The sequence below is a fragment of the Gallinula chloropus genome (genome assembly GCF_964237585.1).
Source record: "Gallinula chloropus genome assembly, chromosome: 3".
In the NCBI taxonomy this organism is placed as follows: Eukaryota; Metazoa; Chordata; class Aves; order Gruiformes; family Rallidae; genus Gallinula; species Gallinula chloropus.
This window is the reverse complement of record NC_140087.1, coordinates 47984746-48000511: the sequence shown is the minus strand read 5'-3', so window position 1 is coordinate 48000511 and position 15766 is coordinate 47984746. Positions and strand designations below refer to the sequence as shown.

General features: G+C 39.5%; 1 protein-coding gene across 1 annotated transcript in view; it reads left to right on the top strand.

The window, feature by feature from the left end:
* The window catches only part of SMYD3 (SET and MYND domain containing 3), a gene marked incomplete at both ends in the record, with an annotated part of 393058 nt that overhangs the window by 674 nt on the left and 376618 nt on the right, over positions 1 to 15766 (top strand). The gene's annotated exons all lie outside the window — the stretch shown is intronic.

The window sequence follows — 15766 nt, the reverse complement described above, 5'->3', positions numbered from 1 at the left end:
GCCCCCACGGCCGCGGCCACTCGGTAGCTATCCCGCTCGAAACTGCCCCTTGTGAGGGTAAAAGTCTTCCCCCCCCCGCTGCAGCCGTGCAAGGAAACCACCGTATGGCAGCGAGCATGACACTGCCCTGGGCCTGCGTAGGGGCGGCGGCAGCTGTTGGGCACCGGCCTGCGGGAGGAAGGCGCCGTGAGGTGGTTCAGAGTTTCCCCATCACCCGCCCGAGTCTGTCCCGCCTCAGGAGCGCGCGGCTTTGAGGCATCCACCGAATAAATGCCGCCGCCTTCCCCCAAACGTGCTGTAGCCCGCTGTGTTTGTTTCAAAAAAAACCCCACTCAGTAGATGTTTTATACCCTTTCCCAGCAAGATAGACTGTGGTAAACCTGCTTGTAGATCTCTGTGTGTTGATGCCTGAAACATACTGGTAGGCGATCCAAATCCCAGGACTTGGGAGACAGTTCAGTGCTGCTCACCTTGCTGGGTTTGTTTTTTTTCTTCCTGAAGAATTTGATGTTTTATGGAAACATTCCCAGTGTTTTGCTTCACGACCTTACAGGGTATCAGAGCTTCTGTATAAAGCTCCCCAGGTAGAAGTTTGACACTGTGTTACAGGTCACACTTGCATCTAGCCTCAGCCTATATTAAAAAAATCCCAGAAAAACAACCCAAAATGCAAGAAAGTAAAAAAAAAATGCATATTTTAGCTAATATGTCTGTGAATTTGTGATGTTGGAATCCTTCGAGATGGTGTCTGTCTGTCTTTTGTCAACTTCAAGTTGTGAGAGGCTGCAGAGTTCAGAAGACGGTCTGAGTCAGCCACAGGTGGAATGACAGTAGTGTTTGGATAGAGAAGCGTAACCAGGGCAATGTTTGTTGGGAGAAACAGTGGTTACCAACTGATAGATCATGAAGGGTTCTGCACTTGTGGAAGTTTGTCTTTTTTCTTAAATAGTGATGTCAGTTAAACTATAAAAGTTAAACAAGGAAGTTAAAAATAATTTTCCACTCATCCAGCTTCCACTGCAAAATGTATTGTGGCTAGACAGAGTTTATATATCAAGACTGTACAAGCTGGCTTCTTATTAACCTAATGAAAGGCAGTGTCTTCTTACTCAACTGGCTTTGTTAAATCAGTGAGTGATATGTATATCCATACATAGGTTGTGATTTTTTTTAATGTATGGAAAATAGAAAAATATGAAGCACTGCTAAAGGGGAGTGGGACTCTTTCATGAATCTGGTTTTCATTTAATATGCAGCATGATCTTTTTTCAAAGCCAAGTATCAGCAAAACTATTACCACTCACTTCTAGGACTACAGATAAAAGTTGCATTGTCTAGTAGTGTTCCTGTTTTTCTCTCTGATCTTTAGGTGGCAGTACAGGAACGCAATTTAAAAAAAAAAGTCTCGTGCTTGACATTATTTGAGTACTTTGGTAATCTTATTATATATAAAATTAATGTTTGAGGCTTTATACTGTGAAGTGTAACTCTATACTTAATTTTGTCTCCCGACTTATTAAGTGTTGTTGGAGGCACTTTTTGGCTGGGTGAGAAGTGCCGAGTGAGCCAGAATATGGGTCGTGATGTGCAGAAAATTTTGTGGACTGCTTGGTGAGAGGCAGCATGGGCTCATCAGGAGCTGGGGTCACAGGCTTGCTCTAGTACTGACTTACTGTATGACCTTACAAGCAAGAGTCTGAGGTGCAAGATGCAGGTGGTTGTTGTGGGCAGAATGTGCTGCTCTGGTTCAGAAAGAAAAGCTGAGCTAGTGCAGTAGTTCTGTTTACTGTTATCTCAAGTGAAGTGGATATTATTCTGAATTTAAAATACTGATGTGGTTTTTATTTACATACACACACACATACACGGAACTATCACGTACTAGTAGAAAAGACTGACATCCATTCTTTACCATATTGGGTGGTTGGTATTATTTGTATAGTGGAGTGTCCTGGTTTCAGTTAAGATAGAGTTGTCTTTCTAGCAGCTGGTATAGCGCTGCATTTTGGATTTAGGATGAGAACAATGTTGATAACCCACTTTTGATTGTTGCTGGGCAAGATTTACACCAAGTTAAGGACTTTTCAGTTTCTCATACTGCCCCACCAGGGAGGAGGCTGGTGGTGCACAAGAAATTGGGAGGGGACGCAGCCGGGACAGCTGACCCAAACTGATCAAAGGGATATTCCATACAATATGATGTCATGCTCAGACTATAATTTGGGGATATCTGGCCAGGGGTGCAACTGTGGCTCCAAACTATCTGGGTGTTGGTCAGTGAGGAGTGAGCAATTGTGCTGTATATCATTTTTTTGTATATTCTTTTGTTATCATCATCTTCCTTTTCTGTCCTATTAAACTGTCTTCACCTCCACCTGTGAGTTTAACCCCTCCCTGCTCCCAATTCTCCTCCCCATCCCACTTTGTGTGTGTGTGCGTGAGGTGAGCGAATGGCTGCGTGGTTGGTTTAGCTGCTTGTTGCTTTAAACAACAACAACATGAAGAGAAATTTTTGGTCAGTGTTCTTAGGTCCACACTGAAGGTAGACCAGATAACAGACTTTGCTGTCTACCCTTTTGTTATTTCTTTTTCCTTCAGAGATAAGTCTGTCTTTTCTAATGAACAGGGTCACGGTTTTTTAATAGAAGGCTGCACTAAAATATTCTGCTGTAGCTGATTTAATATGGTAATGTAGTTACAGTGTCATCATATTCCATTAGCAGTTAATAATGTCTTGAAGTTTATATATATATATATTATATATAAAGAAGTTTACTGTACATAGTTAGGATTTACTGAGAAATTTCTGTAAGTGTCTGTTGGTGGTGTGTATTTCTATGGAAGCAGTGTCTTCAGAGAAGACATGACACTGTGTTTCATGGTGTTACCCTTTCACAAAGGTATCTGCAGTGTTAGGGTCAGTGCCTGACTGAAGACACAGTGTTTGTGCTTTTATGGAAGCTTGACAAGATTTGGGTGGCCAGCATCATCTTCTAACAACTTACTGGGGAAAGCAACAAACGATTCTTCTTTTATTAGTTAAAGATTTCCTGTGTGGCCTCTTCCATGCTTTAATACCTCTTTAAGGAGGGGTCAGTGGCAGTGCAGCTCAGTACAGGTTTATACAGATAGACTGAGGGGAGTAAAGAAGGCTCTTTTGATTAGAAACTTGGGAGATTTCAGTGTTTTTCACTCTGCTGGACATTGGCAAAAATGGTGAAGAAAGCTAATTGACAGTGATCCCCAGAGGTTTTCATCAGCTTTCTCTGCTCTGGAAAGGTGATTGTTACATCTTGGGTTTTTTTCTTTATCCTTTACCTGGCTATTAGTTTATAAAATTGTCTTTCTTCCAGTCCCTGGCAATTTAGCTTAATTTAGCCTTTCCACAATGATGTTATGGTCAGTGGGTCCCCTTTATTCATGTGCATTGACACCCTCACAGAACTCAAAGCAGTTGAGAACGGGAGGCTGTTCTTTCACAGGAGCTGTTCACTTGTAGGTTTTATTTATCCAGGTGATTAATGATCTTACTCTTGATTATAATCTCTAATGTCTTGCCAGGGTCAGAAGCCAGGCTTGCAGTTAGTATAGTCAAGTGGGTGTGATGATTGAATTTTTTTTATTTTTTTAAAGTACTGCAAACACTGGGATATTTGGGTTACTTATGCTTAGAGTTCTGCTGTTAATGTTACATGAGATTATAGATTATATAAAAATAGATCAGAAAATACTGGTATTCTCAAATTTCTTTGCAAAATTTTAAGTTTAAAGGAAAATGCTTGTTTGACCTCTTTTCTGCCAATAATTGGTGCTTTTTAAATATTTATTTTTGTTTGATTTTACAGTTTATTAGAATTTGTTTTTGTGTAGCTGATCAGGTTTGAAGTTCTATGAAAATCTGGATATATCCAGTTACTTCTCAATTTAAGGAAAGCATCCTAACTCAGTAGTGACTTCTAATGTAGGACACTAACATTGCGGAGTTTGCATGCACACTGCTTTATCAGGCTGTCCCTTTTATCTGGAGGTGTTGCTCAGTTTGCTCAGCTTGTTGAATCTTTACATGGCTTTTAAAGATGTTCGTTGTCTGGTAAGTGAATTCAGAGGTGGCATCTTGGTGCTTGGCACTGCTTGGTCTGACTTTCAGTTTTTGAATTGAAAATATACCCAGAGTGTTACAGAATGGGAGTCAGAATGAGGATGAAAGTCGATTACATTTTGGGTGTTTGTTTGCTTTTCAGAGAACATTTCCTGATGGGTTTGTATTTGTAGAAGTCCACTGCAGGAAGACTTAAGGCCAGGTTGACACTTGGGAACAAACAAGCAAACTGTCTAGAATCTGCGTCTCAGAGAAAGTAGGGAAAAGAGGTAACACTAGGCTGTTTCCAAACGCGAGGACACTTATGCCTTTAAAGGAAGCAGACATTTAAGACAACTACCTATCCTCAAATATTCAATGTACAACATCATATATAGAGCACAACAGTGAAGACATACGTGTTTCTTGGCAAACCTAAGATGTTTCCATAAGTGCCACAGAGAGGGTCTCTCCTGGCACAGCATCTGAGTTCTGCTGCTTCCAGCTGTGCTGGGTGATGGGGAGGTGTGAGCTAAGGGATGGTTGCTCTTACACTAGTAGAACTTAGTATCTTAGAGGCTTCCTGTAATGCATGAGGCTGTAAAACCCACAGTCTCCTAAAAATATGTCTGTAGAGGTAATGCTAGCTTCTTGAAAACACGCTGTTCTTTTGCCCATGCGTGTTGCTGGTATACTTGTATTTTGTTTTACAGGAATGGTGAAATGTCAAAGCCTACTATTTGATGGTATGTTATTTGATTGTAAACTCACAATGAATTCTTGTCAAATGAAGATTAAGTGTTATATTGTTAGATATAAACCAATATCCTCATTTTATAGTTTGCTTATGTACAAAACTTCTTTTTTCTTTTATATCCCCATGATGATTAGTGTACTAGAATAATAAGGGTTTTTTTTAAAATTCCTTAAACATATATATATATAAATAATTAATTTATATGGTAAGTCTAAGAAATTTAAGTTGGTCAGCATGACTTGCTGCCATGAGTTTGTTTGCAACAATGTTTTTAAGGTGTGAGAAGTTTGGTATGTTTCGTGTCCCTTCAGTGACAGTCAAAGTTCCAGAGAGATTTCCAGTAGTTTTCCAGTTGCATAACCTTGTATGAAGTACCGGAATATAAACAAATTATATCTGATTAGTGGTAATCACCGTATCAGAAATAGCGTGGCTTAGCGGCAGGTATGTTTTTGTAATTCCAAGGTAGTAAAATACTGGAAGGAAATTATATGCTATAACTTGATTTAACATTTCTGACTAATGAGTTAGGAGTGCATTTGCACTGCTCTCTTCTCTCCATGTATCTGATTTTCTGTGAAGTAAGGGCAAAGGATGTGAGCTGTATGAGGTATTAGAATTCCAGGTTCCATGTAGATGTGTGAAAAAGTTTCCCAAGACCTGAGATACTATGCACCATCACCACCAGAGATAATTCTGTCTATAGCAGTACACAGCTGCTGTAGGCTATTAGGAAAAAGCTAGTTTTTTCAAGTTGTTATTCCTAAGATACATTCCCTCCCCCGTGCCATTTTATGGCAGTGGTGAAGGTCAAAGCAGCCTTATAAAGCTCAGGGTAGAAAATCTTCTTTCTGCCCTCATGCCAGCTGGAGGCATAGGAGAAGTGGCTTCCAGCCTGCTGTACCATGCTGCCAGAAGAGATTTTTCTGCAAGAGAGATTGAAGAGAATAGACTATTGACCATGCTTCCCTGCCATATCTCCTTCAGAGAAGGCCCTGAAATTTCTTGTCTAGAGGAATAAAACGTGTAGCAGAAGTTACACCTACGAACTCCATCTCTATTTCTTTCTGCTCAGAGACAAGTTGAAGGTGGGGAAGGAACAAGTGTGGACATTCAGGACAACATTCATACTAAATTGTCCTGGCCTGCATGTTGATTTGTTTTGCTTTCCTCACAGCACCCTTTAGGGGGTGGTCAGGAGATTCCTCTGTTCCTGTTAGGAATATCTGTTGGTCCTTGACTGACTGTTTCTTCTCTTGGAGATTAGTTTTGTGGCTCTAATTCAGGTTTTGCTTGCTGTGCATCCTCTCCTTTCCATTGTGTGATATTTTGCTTCTCACTCCATTCTTCCTTACTGCTTTGGATACTTCGGGTTTGCTTTAGGCATGATGTGGGTCCTTGCCCATCTCCTCTTTCCCTTCTTCCCCAGCCTTCTGATCTTGAGGCTTCTGTTAATGCCTTCTGCTGCCAACCTGCCTTTGCCTCATTAATAACAGACAAAATAGAAAAAGGAGGAACCACTGTTAAAAACAAATTCCTGAGGTCAAGTGTTTATTGCCACGTCTGTCATACATGGAAAATGAAAATTTGAGCTTAGGCATGCTTTATAAAGCCTTGAAGACGCAGAGTTGTGATTTTTGTGTTTATGATTTCCATGCTTATACAGCTCCATAATTTGAAAGGCATTATATCAAAATTGTTGTCTTGTCAAGCTGTGACTCATAATTTAAGTTGTAGTCACCTTGTAAATTCTTCTGAATTTAGGCTTTACTATGTATCTGCAATCCTACCTGACATATTTATTTTCTGTGTAGTCCAGTCCCTAATATTAATGTTTTAAAATATATATTCTGCTTGAATATTCTTTGCTTGTGATAAATGATAAAGCTATGAAAATAAGTTTGTGAATTGGATTATCTTTCGTATTCATTTTCTTAGGGTGAATTGTAATTGTGTAAGTACAAAATTAAAATTAGCCCTACGAGGGAAAACAGAAGTGATTAAAATATGGGTAACTTCTAGCTAATGTAACATGTAATGGCACAATTAGTTTCAGATATCTCCCGAGAAAGTTTTAAATTTTGCGTTTAGGTTGCAGGGAGTTTTACACTGCATCAGGGAATATATTGTTTAAATTCTTAAAGAAACTATTAATGATATCTTATCCATAGGGTTTGTAATTAATTAATTGTTAGTGGTTGCTTCTATTGTGGCTGTACTCAGAAGCCACTATATGCTTTTGGCTGTATGATACATGGGATGATGCTGTTTCCTTTTGAAGCATCTACAGTCTTCAGAACCAGTTGCAATGGCTGTTTTGAATTATTCAAAATGATAGATGTCTCTCCACCCCACCTATTCATGTTTTGAAGTGGGGTAGGGATCCATGTGACAGCCTATTTGATGTGCTGATTAGAATCTGCTAAAAGGGCGGGTTGTTTGTACGGCTCCCCGAGCCCTTCCTCTCTTCTTTGCATGTTCCTGTTTCTCATTTGGCAGCTGTGCTGCTGACTTGAGCTATGATATACTGGTGTAGAGATAAACTGGTAGAAAGCATCCTTTACCACAATATAAAAAATATTTTAGTGCTCTTGAATCAAATTATTGCTGGGAGGAGAGTGGAGTTGAAGTTGAAGGGGTGGGTCAAGGTCAGACAGCCAGGGCTGTGTCTTTTGGTAGTAGCTAGCCTTTAGTCTGCTGTAGCTAAAAATGAAACTTTAAAAAGGGCAGTTAGGGGAATGACCAAGCTCTTGTGGATGTCTTCAAGAGAAGTAGGGCTTTCAGGAGTGCAGGGCCAACTGGCTTTTTAGTGTGGAGGAGGATTTTCTTCTACCTTGTAGCCCAGATCAGTCCTTGGAAGTCAGGCCCCACCTTCATTTTGCTTTACCCAGTCATGTTTTTGCCACGTCACGTCCCCCAGAAGCTCAATTGGTTCATGCAATATTTAGCTTTCCTGTTGATCATCCTAGCTACTAGCTGCCTTCAGCTTGGAGGTTGTTTTGCTATTAGCTCAGTTGCTCAAGCTTAAGTAAAATTAAAGACTGAATGTTTTGGTTTTTTTTTTAACTGAACTATATCTTCTTGGCCTCTGAGTATTGGAGCACCAGATAGGCAGGAAATAAAACTTCTGGCTTCACTAGGGAGGGCTTGCTGGGGCATCGATGCGGGGTTTGTGCACTGCCTGTGTAATCAGGTTTCAGCATTCAAAGGAAAAAAGCCAGCAATGTGTTGAGAAGGACTTCATAGGATGGTGTGATTAGGAGTGATTGTGATCTATATAGAAGTGCAGAAAAGGAACAAAAGACCATGCTAGAGAAGATTGTGGAATCACTCTTAGCAACTATAAGCCCTTTACTACAATTGAAGTGAATATGGCTCATTCATACCATTTAACTGCTAACAGTGTATGCTAGTGAGCTGAAAAGATCATTTCTGTGGTGGGGGCATTCTTGGTAGTGGGAAGGATATCGTTGAATAAAGCAAGAGAAACTGAACCAAGATGTTTGAAGCATTGCCCTCAAAGAGGAAAGATTTGTATTAGGAAATGTCGAGCATGAAATAAACTATGTGTGTTTACTATGTAAAAATCTTTGGTCAATGTATTTCATGCTTCTCAAAGGCCAGAAACTTGTTTTTATTTATTTATTTATCAAGAAAAGCTTGAAAGTAGCTTGCTTTAACATAAAGGTTCAAACTGGAGTGCTGTCTAGGGTGTGGTTGTTGTGGGGTTTTTTGTGTGTGTGTTTTTTTTTAAAGTACTACTATTCCCTGATAAGACAAATTATAGCACCTCTTCTTGCTGTGACCTGGCTGCTGTTTTCCATCAGAAAATCAGAGCTTGCAGCTCCTGAGATAAATGGTATACTCAAGAACACTCCCTGTGTAAAGCACGTGAAGACTAAATTCAAATATTGCTTTGCAGATAGATCATTGTTCTAGGACTCTTTATTGAACATTGTGTGGGATGAGAAAGGTTTGTACCAGACTAATGTACTGCAGTTTAATTTCCTATTAAAAAAATTAAGAGTTTTTTGTCAGACTCTGGATCCAGATAGTCATAGAATCATAGAATCATAGGGGTTGGAAGAGACCTCGAGAGATCATCAGGTCCAACCCCCCCTGCCAAAGCAGCTCCCCAGCTCATATTGCACAGATGGGCATCCAGACGGGTCTTGAGTATCTCCAGAGAAGGAGACTCCACCACCTCCCTGGGCAGCCTGTCCCAGGGCTCTGTCACCCTCACTGGGAAAAAGTTCTTCCGAATGTTGGTGCGGAACTTCCTGTGCTCCAACTTGCAGCCATTGCCCCTTGTCCTATCCCCACAGACCACTGAAAAGGGGCTGGTCAGTTCCCCCTGCATCCCATACTTAAGATATTTATAAACATTAATAAGGTCCCCCCTCAGTCTTCTTTTCTCTAGGCTGAACAGTCCCAGTTGACTCAGCCTTTCCTCATAGGGGAGACGCTCCAGGCCCTTAAGCATTATGTAAGTATTGATGTGGGTCTGCACTTTGTGTAGCTGACTTTGATTTCTGTGGTGCACTGACAAGTCCTCTAGCTTTTGAAAGTATCTTAGTCCAGATTTCTGGAGAAGCAAAAGCAGACTGAAAGATTAAAAAAAATAAATAATTGAAGTGTCACAGAAAACCACTTCAGAGATTTAGGTTCATAAAGGTCTAGTTTTTTTTAGCAAGTGAGAGTGGCTACTCAGGGAATCTATTTTATCTACTCATAATGTTAAAAATGTCTTATTAGTTGATATTGCTGTACAACAGATGGAATAGCTGTGGAAACAATTTCTTGAAATCCTGTCTGAAACTCAAATTGTTATGATAGATTTATCTATAGTTTTTGCCCCAGATCAAAAAAAGAGCCTATGCAGTAATCCATGCAAGACATACATCACATCAGGTGTAAAACAGGTGTAGCAATGAAATTGATTTGATCTTTAATAAAATCTATTAAAGAATTACTTTGGGTTTGTTTTGTGAAGACCATAGTTTTGGTTTTATTCCCAGAATAGCCCCAGAATAGTATCTCTTACTCTAAGAATGTCCCTTTCTCTGGCTGAGACAGTATTGAGCTGATGACAAGCTACAAGCTACAGGTAATGCATAATACCAAGAAGGTTGTAAAGGCTCTTATTAACCCAGTTACTGAAGCAAGTTAATTTTGCTATTTCTAACAGAAATCTAGTATTTTAAGAGACATGAAGTAAGTCTGTTTATTTTTCATATGTCGGTTTTCCTGCCTTAATAGCCGTTGCTGCTTTGGCCGTCATTTTGATTTAATTACACTAACTATTTATGTGGTTAGTGCCTTATTTTGTGTTAAGTCCAAACCTCTACTTTGCTCTTGAGACCCCACCTGGAATACTGCAGTCAGCTTTGCAGCCAGCAGCATAAGAAGGATGTTGACCTGTTGGAATGAGTCCAGACGAGGGCCACAAGGTGATCAGAAGGCTGGAGCACCTCTTCTTTGCAAACAGGGTGAGACAGTTGGGTTTGTTCAGCCTGAAGAAGACCAGGTTCTGGGGAGACCTTACAGCAGCCTTCCAGTACCTATGGGAAAGCTGGAGAGGGGCTGTTTACAAGAGCATGGAGTGACAGGACAAGGGGTAATGTGTTTGAACTAAAAGAGAGTAGATTTAGATGAGATATTGGGAAGAAATTCTTGATTGTGAGAAGGGTGAGGCCCTGGCACAGGTTGCACAGAGAAGCTGTGGCTGCCCCAGCTCTGGGCCACGCTCCTCCATGGCAGGGGAGTTTGGAACAAAAGATTATGTGGAAATGTGAGATGGGGTTGTTTTATTGAATTTGTCTTTCTACTGAACCGTGTGCTGACTGGAGTATTTTGTTGAATATATCTAAAATATAACACAGGCTGGATTCACTTATGCTGAGTTATTGCCCCTTACAGGGTTTAGGATTAGAAATAGATATATGGGAAGCTGTGTGTATGTTTGTACTGAGATACACATTCAGCTAACTCCTCATTGATTAGGAAGTTACCAGATTTATCAAGACTCAAGTAGGGTTTTTTTTTCTGGGGTTTGTTTTATTCAGTGTTTCAGGAAAGGTTTGCCCTCTGTTCCTGTTCACTGCTGTTATAGGAATTACCTTTGCAATAATCCAGGTTTTTATGTAGAGAGGCTATTGTAAGATTTCTCACTTGTAAGGGTTAGTTGTCATTTTCTTCCCTTTCTGCCACCAGAAAAAAGCCTTCAAAACACAACTTGGGGTAGGGGGTCAATCAAAGCAAAGAATGGCAGTGCTTGCCTCTTTTTTTAATATGTCTTGCTTCATGCTGAAGATATTCTCGCTGCATGTGAGGAAAACAGCAGAGGAGGGGTGACCTTGTAGTTCAGATACATAATTGGAGGATTAGAGCCCTTGTTTTGTTGCTGGCTTCATCTGTGAAATTGAATAAGGTCTTTCATTGCTTACCTATTTGAGGGAGGTTTGAAGTTTGCTGCATTCACTGATATGCATAGAAGTTGTTGATAGCATGTAAAATAGGAAATATTTTAATTATATGTTTGTGTATCACCTTAAGGGCAGTACTTGACCTTAGCCCACTTGAACATCTTAAAAAGTGATTATAAGCAGCTGAAGACACATCTACTATAAATTTAACAGTACCACTAGGAGAAAGGCCAACACCAACAGGTTTATACACACATTTAGAAGTAGCGTGGCTTTCTAAAATTGCTAAAATATGTTCTAATTCTGCCAGAGATGAAACCTTTGCCTTGTGAAGCTTTATGGCCCGTGCAATTTGCCGGATCAGAATACTGTGTTGTTAGATCATATGATGGTTCCTTTCAGCTTCAGCTTGTCCTTGGGTCAAGAAAAATGTGTACACCTTGAAAAAACCAGATACCATAGAAGAATAGAAAAGTGGAATCTGAGTTACAATAGGATAAAAAAAAAAGGTCAGTGTGAAAAATTGTTTACCTGAGATGGGCTCAGGAGACATAACCTAGAGAGCTGCTTTAAGCAGAAGGGATATTAAATATTTCTGAGGAAAAGGGAGAATGACAGAGTCAATTTTTTAAAGTACTGGTTTTCTGTGGGTGATATTGTGATATAAATCATTTACCAAATCAAAGAGAATTTAGTGGATGGAAGCTAAAGTAACAATGTATGTGTGGTATGAAGGGTTATCAGGCATGCTTTCTGATTTATGCCTGTATGTGTAAAAGTATCAGGGAAATTTTGAAAGGTGAGACCTAGAGTCCTTATTTTCTGTGGAAGGTTACAAGGCTGTGTTGTCCCTCTGTGTGACTCATGGGAATATTTAAAAGAGTGAAGGGGAAGGGGAAGTGGAAAATTCAGGTCTGGCAAGAGATTCATAATTTCAGTGCAAGATTCAAATTTCCTGAAGTTGAGAAACACCTTAAGGAGAGATTAAAAGCATTTTAAATGAAGAGGATTTTGTAATGGAAAAAGATCTGTAAGAACTTAAATGCAGACTGCTGCAGAGGAAACTGGATTTTGGGCTGGACTTTAGAAAGGTGTGTATTTGTATTTGGGAGAGCTGTGGGCTGCAACCACCAATGCTATGCTGTAGCTGCAGAGCCTGGGGCTATTTGCATGGTGCCATCAGGGTGTTTGTGCTGACTGGTGGTGGAAGATCATATAGGTATCTTGGTCTGAGCCAGTGAATGTGGACATTAACTGCAATTCTGAAGATCCTGTTTCAGAGTTGTTTTTAGCCTCTTACTGTGTTCCTGTGTCTCAGGAGGAATTGAATTATTAAAGGATGTATTCTGCCCTTGACCAGGTAGATCTCAGCAACATCAGTGTTTCGTGTGCACAGGATACAGTGATGTTTGGCTTTCTGTTGGGGGGAGCTGGTGTAGGGCTCCTGCAACCTTCTTTCTGTTATTAATCTGCTTTGACGCAGATGAAATAATTTACAGAACTGCCAAGTGCTTCAGAAATAATTATGGAGCCAAATTCCTTGTCCTTAGAGATTGCCTTGGGAGTTGCAACTTCGGGAATACGTCTGTTCAGAACAACTCTACTATAGACTTATTAATTTTTAATTTTCATAACTTCTTTCTGACCTCCCCTGTAGAGTCTTATAAGCTGTAACTGTCTGTACACGTACTGCTTTATGACCCATGTAGTTAGGGCTGCTTGTGAAATATGTATTTAGTACTCTTTCTCATATATTCATATAGGCTTTAGTTACAAAATTAATTTCTACTAAAAAGTAGAAATGCTGTAGTAATAACTGTCTGTTATTAATTGAAAGATTATACTTGCTTTTTTTCTTGACAGCACGTAAGGATTCAGTATCAGTTTTTTAAAAACCGCATTTGTTGGGACATCTCAATGTCGATCCGTTTTACAGCTGGAAGGAAACAGTTTTTAAATATTCATTTTATTTTCCAGATACACAGTCACCTGAATTGTGTGTTTACCCCTCTCCCTTTTGTTGTAAATTCTTTGAGGCATGAAATAGCTTGCCAGTTGTCTCTTATACTCAGAAGTTAATGAATGGTTATCAGTTTATTGCAGATAATGAATTAGCTACTCACCGTAATGCATGCATAAGCTTATTGTGTAGAATTTTTGCCTTAAGACAATGTTTAATGGGTGGTTGTAGGTTTAGTAATGTCATCCCAGACTGTGCTTTCCCCAGGTCTCTGCAGCAGAAATCTCCTCCTTCCCCATTCTGCAAGCAGACAAGGTTAGGAACTTTCAGCAGTGTTTAGTGGAGCAGGTGTTTTGGCTTTATCTTGCAACGAGTCCTTAGTATTGATTCCAACTGGTGGAAATAAATAACCTCTAATTTTTCTCAAGCTTGTACCTGCGAAGTAAAGTCTCTCCTTGACGTGTCTGTGTCTTCTTTATTCCTTCTGGGGATGCGAGTTTATAATCAGGAAAAACAAAATGTCTGTGGAGTTGCTCCTTGAACTATTTCCTATTGGGATTTCTAATAAAGAGAGAAAAAGCTTTTAATTTTTTTGAACTCTGTCTCCTAGAATTGGTAATTTCCAAAAGTACGCTCTTTTTTTGTTCATGTGTATCTTGGTTTTATGCATATGCATGCTTCTTATACAATAAAAAAGCTGGGTTAATTTTAGCTTCAAGAACATTATATTCTTGTAAACTTATTTTGTAGCTGAAATAAATAGAAAATCATGCTTTAGCAGTGTCTAAACAATTTAGGTCTTGCTTTTGAGAAGTTATTTCCTAAAAATTAAGCTGAAGTGTAAAAAAGAAAAGAAGCGTTAATAACAGATGGCACTGCTCATATAAGAAAATGCTTAGCTAGTGTGTTGGGTTTTTTTTTGTTTTGCTTTGTGTTAAGTCAATGTAAGTGTTCTTATAAGGCTTCTTCCAGACATGACAACCTTGGTTTGTTTCTAGAATTAGCCCAACACAAGAATTAGCTAGGAAAAAAAGACCATGTCAGACAAAAATACTATTCTATTTGCTTCCCTGCCTCCCATCCCCAAGCACCAGTTTTTAGTTGCATTTGTCTTTCTTTGCCTCTAAACTTGCTTTAAATACTCAACACAAAAAAAGTTAATGGGTCTAAAAAGCCTTAGTAGTATGCTCAGGTTTTCTAGTTACATCCTCAGTTTCACCAAAAGGATGCTCATTGAAAAGTTCAGTGCCAGACACAGGTTTTGGTAGGACGTAACATCTTGTAAACATGGGTAACGACTTAGAAAGCAATTCTCAAGGTGAATGAATGGCAAATTGATTAAAACCATGTATTTCTCATTTTTCTGCTAAACTCGTGGTGAAGCCACCAGGTTTAGTTTTGCTTAACTTACGGTTTGTCAGTGCGTGACTGTAGGAATTGGAGATATGGAAGGCACCCTTTTCCCTTTGCGTGGGGAAGACTGAGTGTTTACATATGGTATCACACGTGTGGTTTTCAACTATTTGAATGTTTCTAATCACATCAGAAATGCAGACTGCAAATAAACTGTGTTTGGGAAGAGAAAAGCATTCCACAAGCATCAGTAAGTTGTTACTACAGATTGGATATACTTGGCATATTGTGTATAGTATAGTAACAGGACCTGCCCGTTAGCAGACACTGGTTGGCCCCTGTTAACCCCAGTATTTAAGGCAAAGCTGTTATGGTACCACTGCTTGTGATGTAAAGGCTAATGTTTTCCTATTTGTAAATGTATTAATCTCTTATCTCAACTATAGTTTCTCTAGATAAGAAGTAAGATTGATTATTTTGGTAATTCTGTGGTATTTCGTTTTTTCCTCAGTAGTGCTGGTGGCTGATCTTTTGGGGCTCTAGAACCTAGCGCTTAGACACCACCATCTTTCTTGATGGGTTCTTCTGTGTGTGTATATAAATAGGTTAGTTAAAAAAAAAAAAAAGCAAAATAACAAATGAAGTCTGTCTTCCCACTTAAAAAAAGGCCAGCACAAAGTAAACCAAGTGTAAACCACCAACATTAAATTAACTACAGCAGCCAGAGTGCTGGTGCTCTACAACAGTAATTTTCATTGATGCCTTCCATATGCCTCAGCTAATCTGAAATTTCAAGTCATATATATATATATAAAAGAGATATTTTTGCACTTGCAGCAGATTATTTTTTCAGTGAGTGTTACATTTGTAGCGCTCTCTTTCCCAGGGAACACAAGGTCTTTCCTTGGGAGGCGTGTAGGTGGCGTCCGCTCCTGTAGAAGTGAAAAGACATTGGACACGAGGCACAGATGTGTCGCCTTGTAGGATTGATGGGTTTCACTTCATTTGTGACCTAATCGGGATTTGAACTCAAGCTTCAGGAAATGAATGCTTACTCTTGCTGTTTCATTTCCATAAGATGCTGCAGTGAATTAGAAAATTATACATCAAGAGTACATGAGAACTCAGAACATCTGTTACAGCACCAGTGAAACGTGCATTTCGCATGCCTGGCACAAGCGAAATAAATTCTT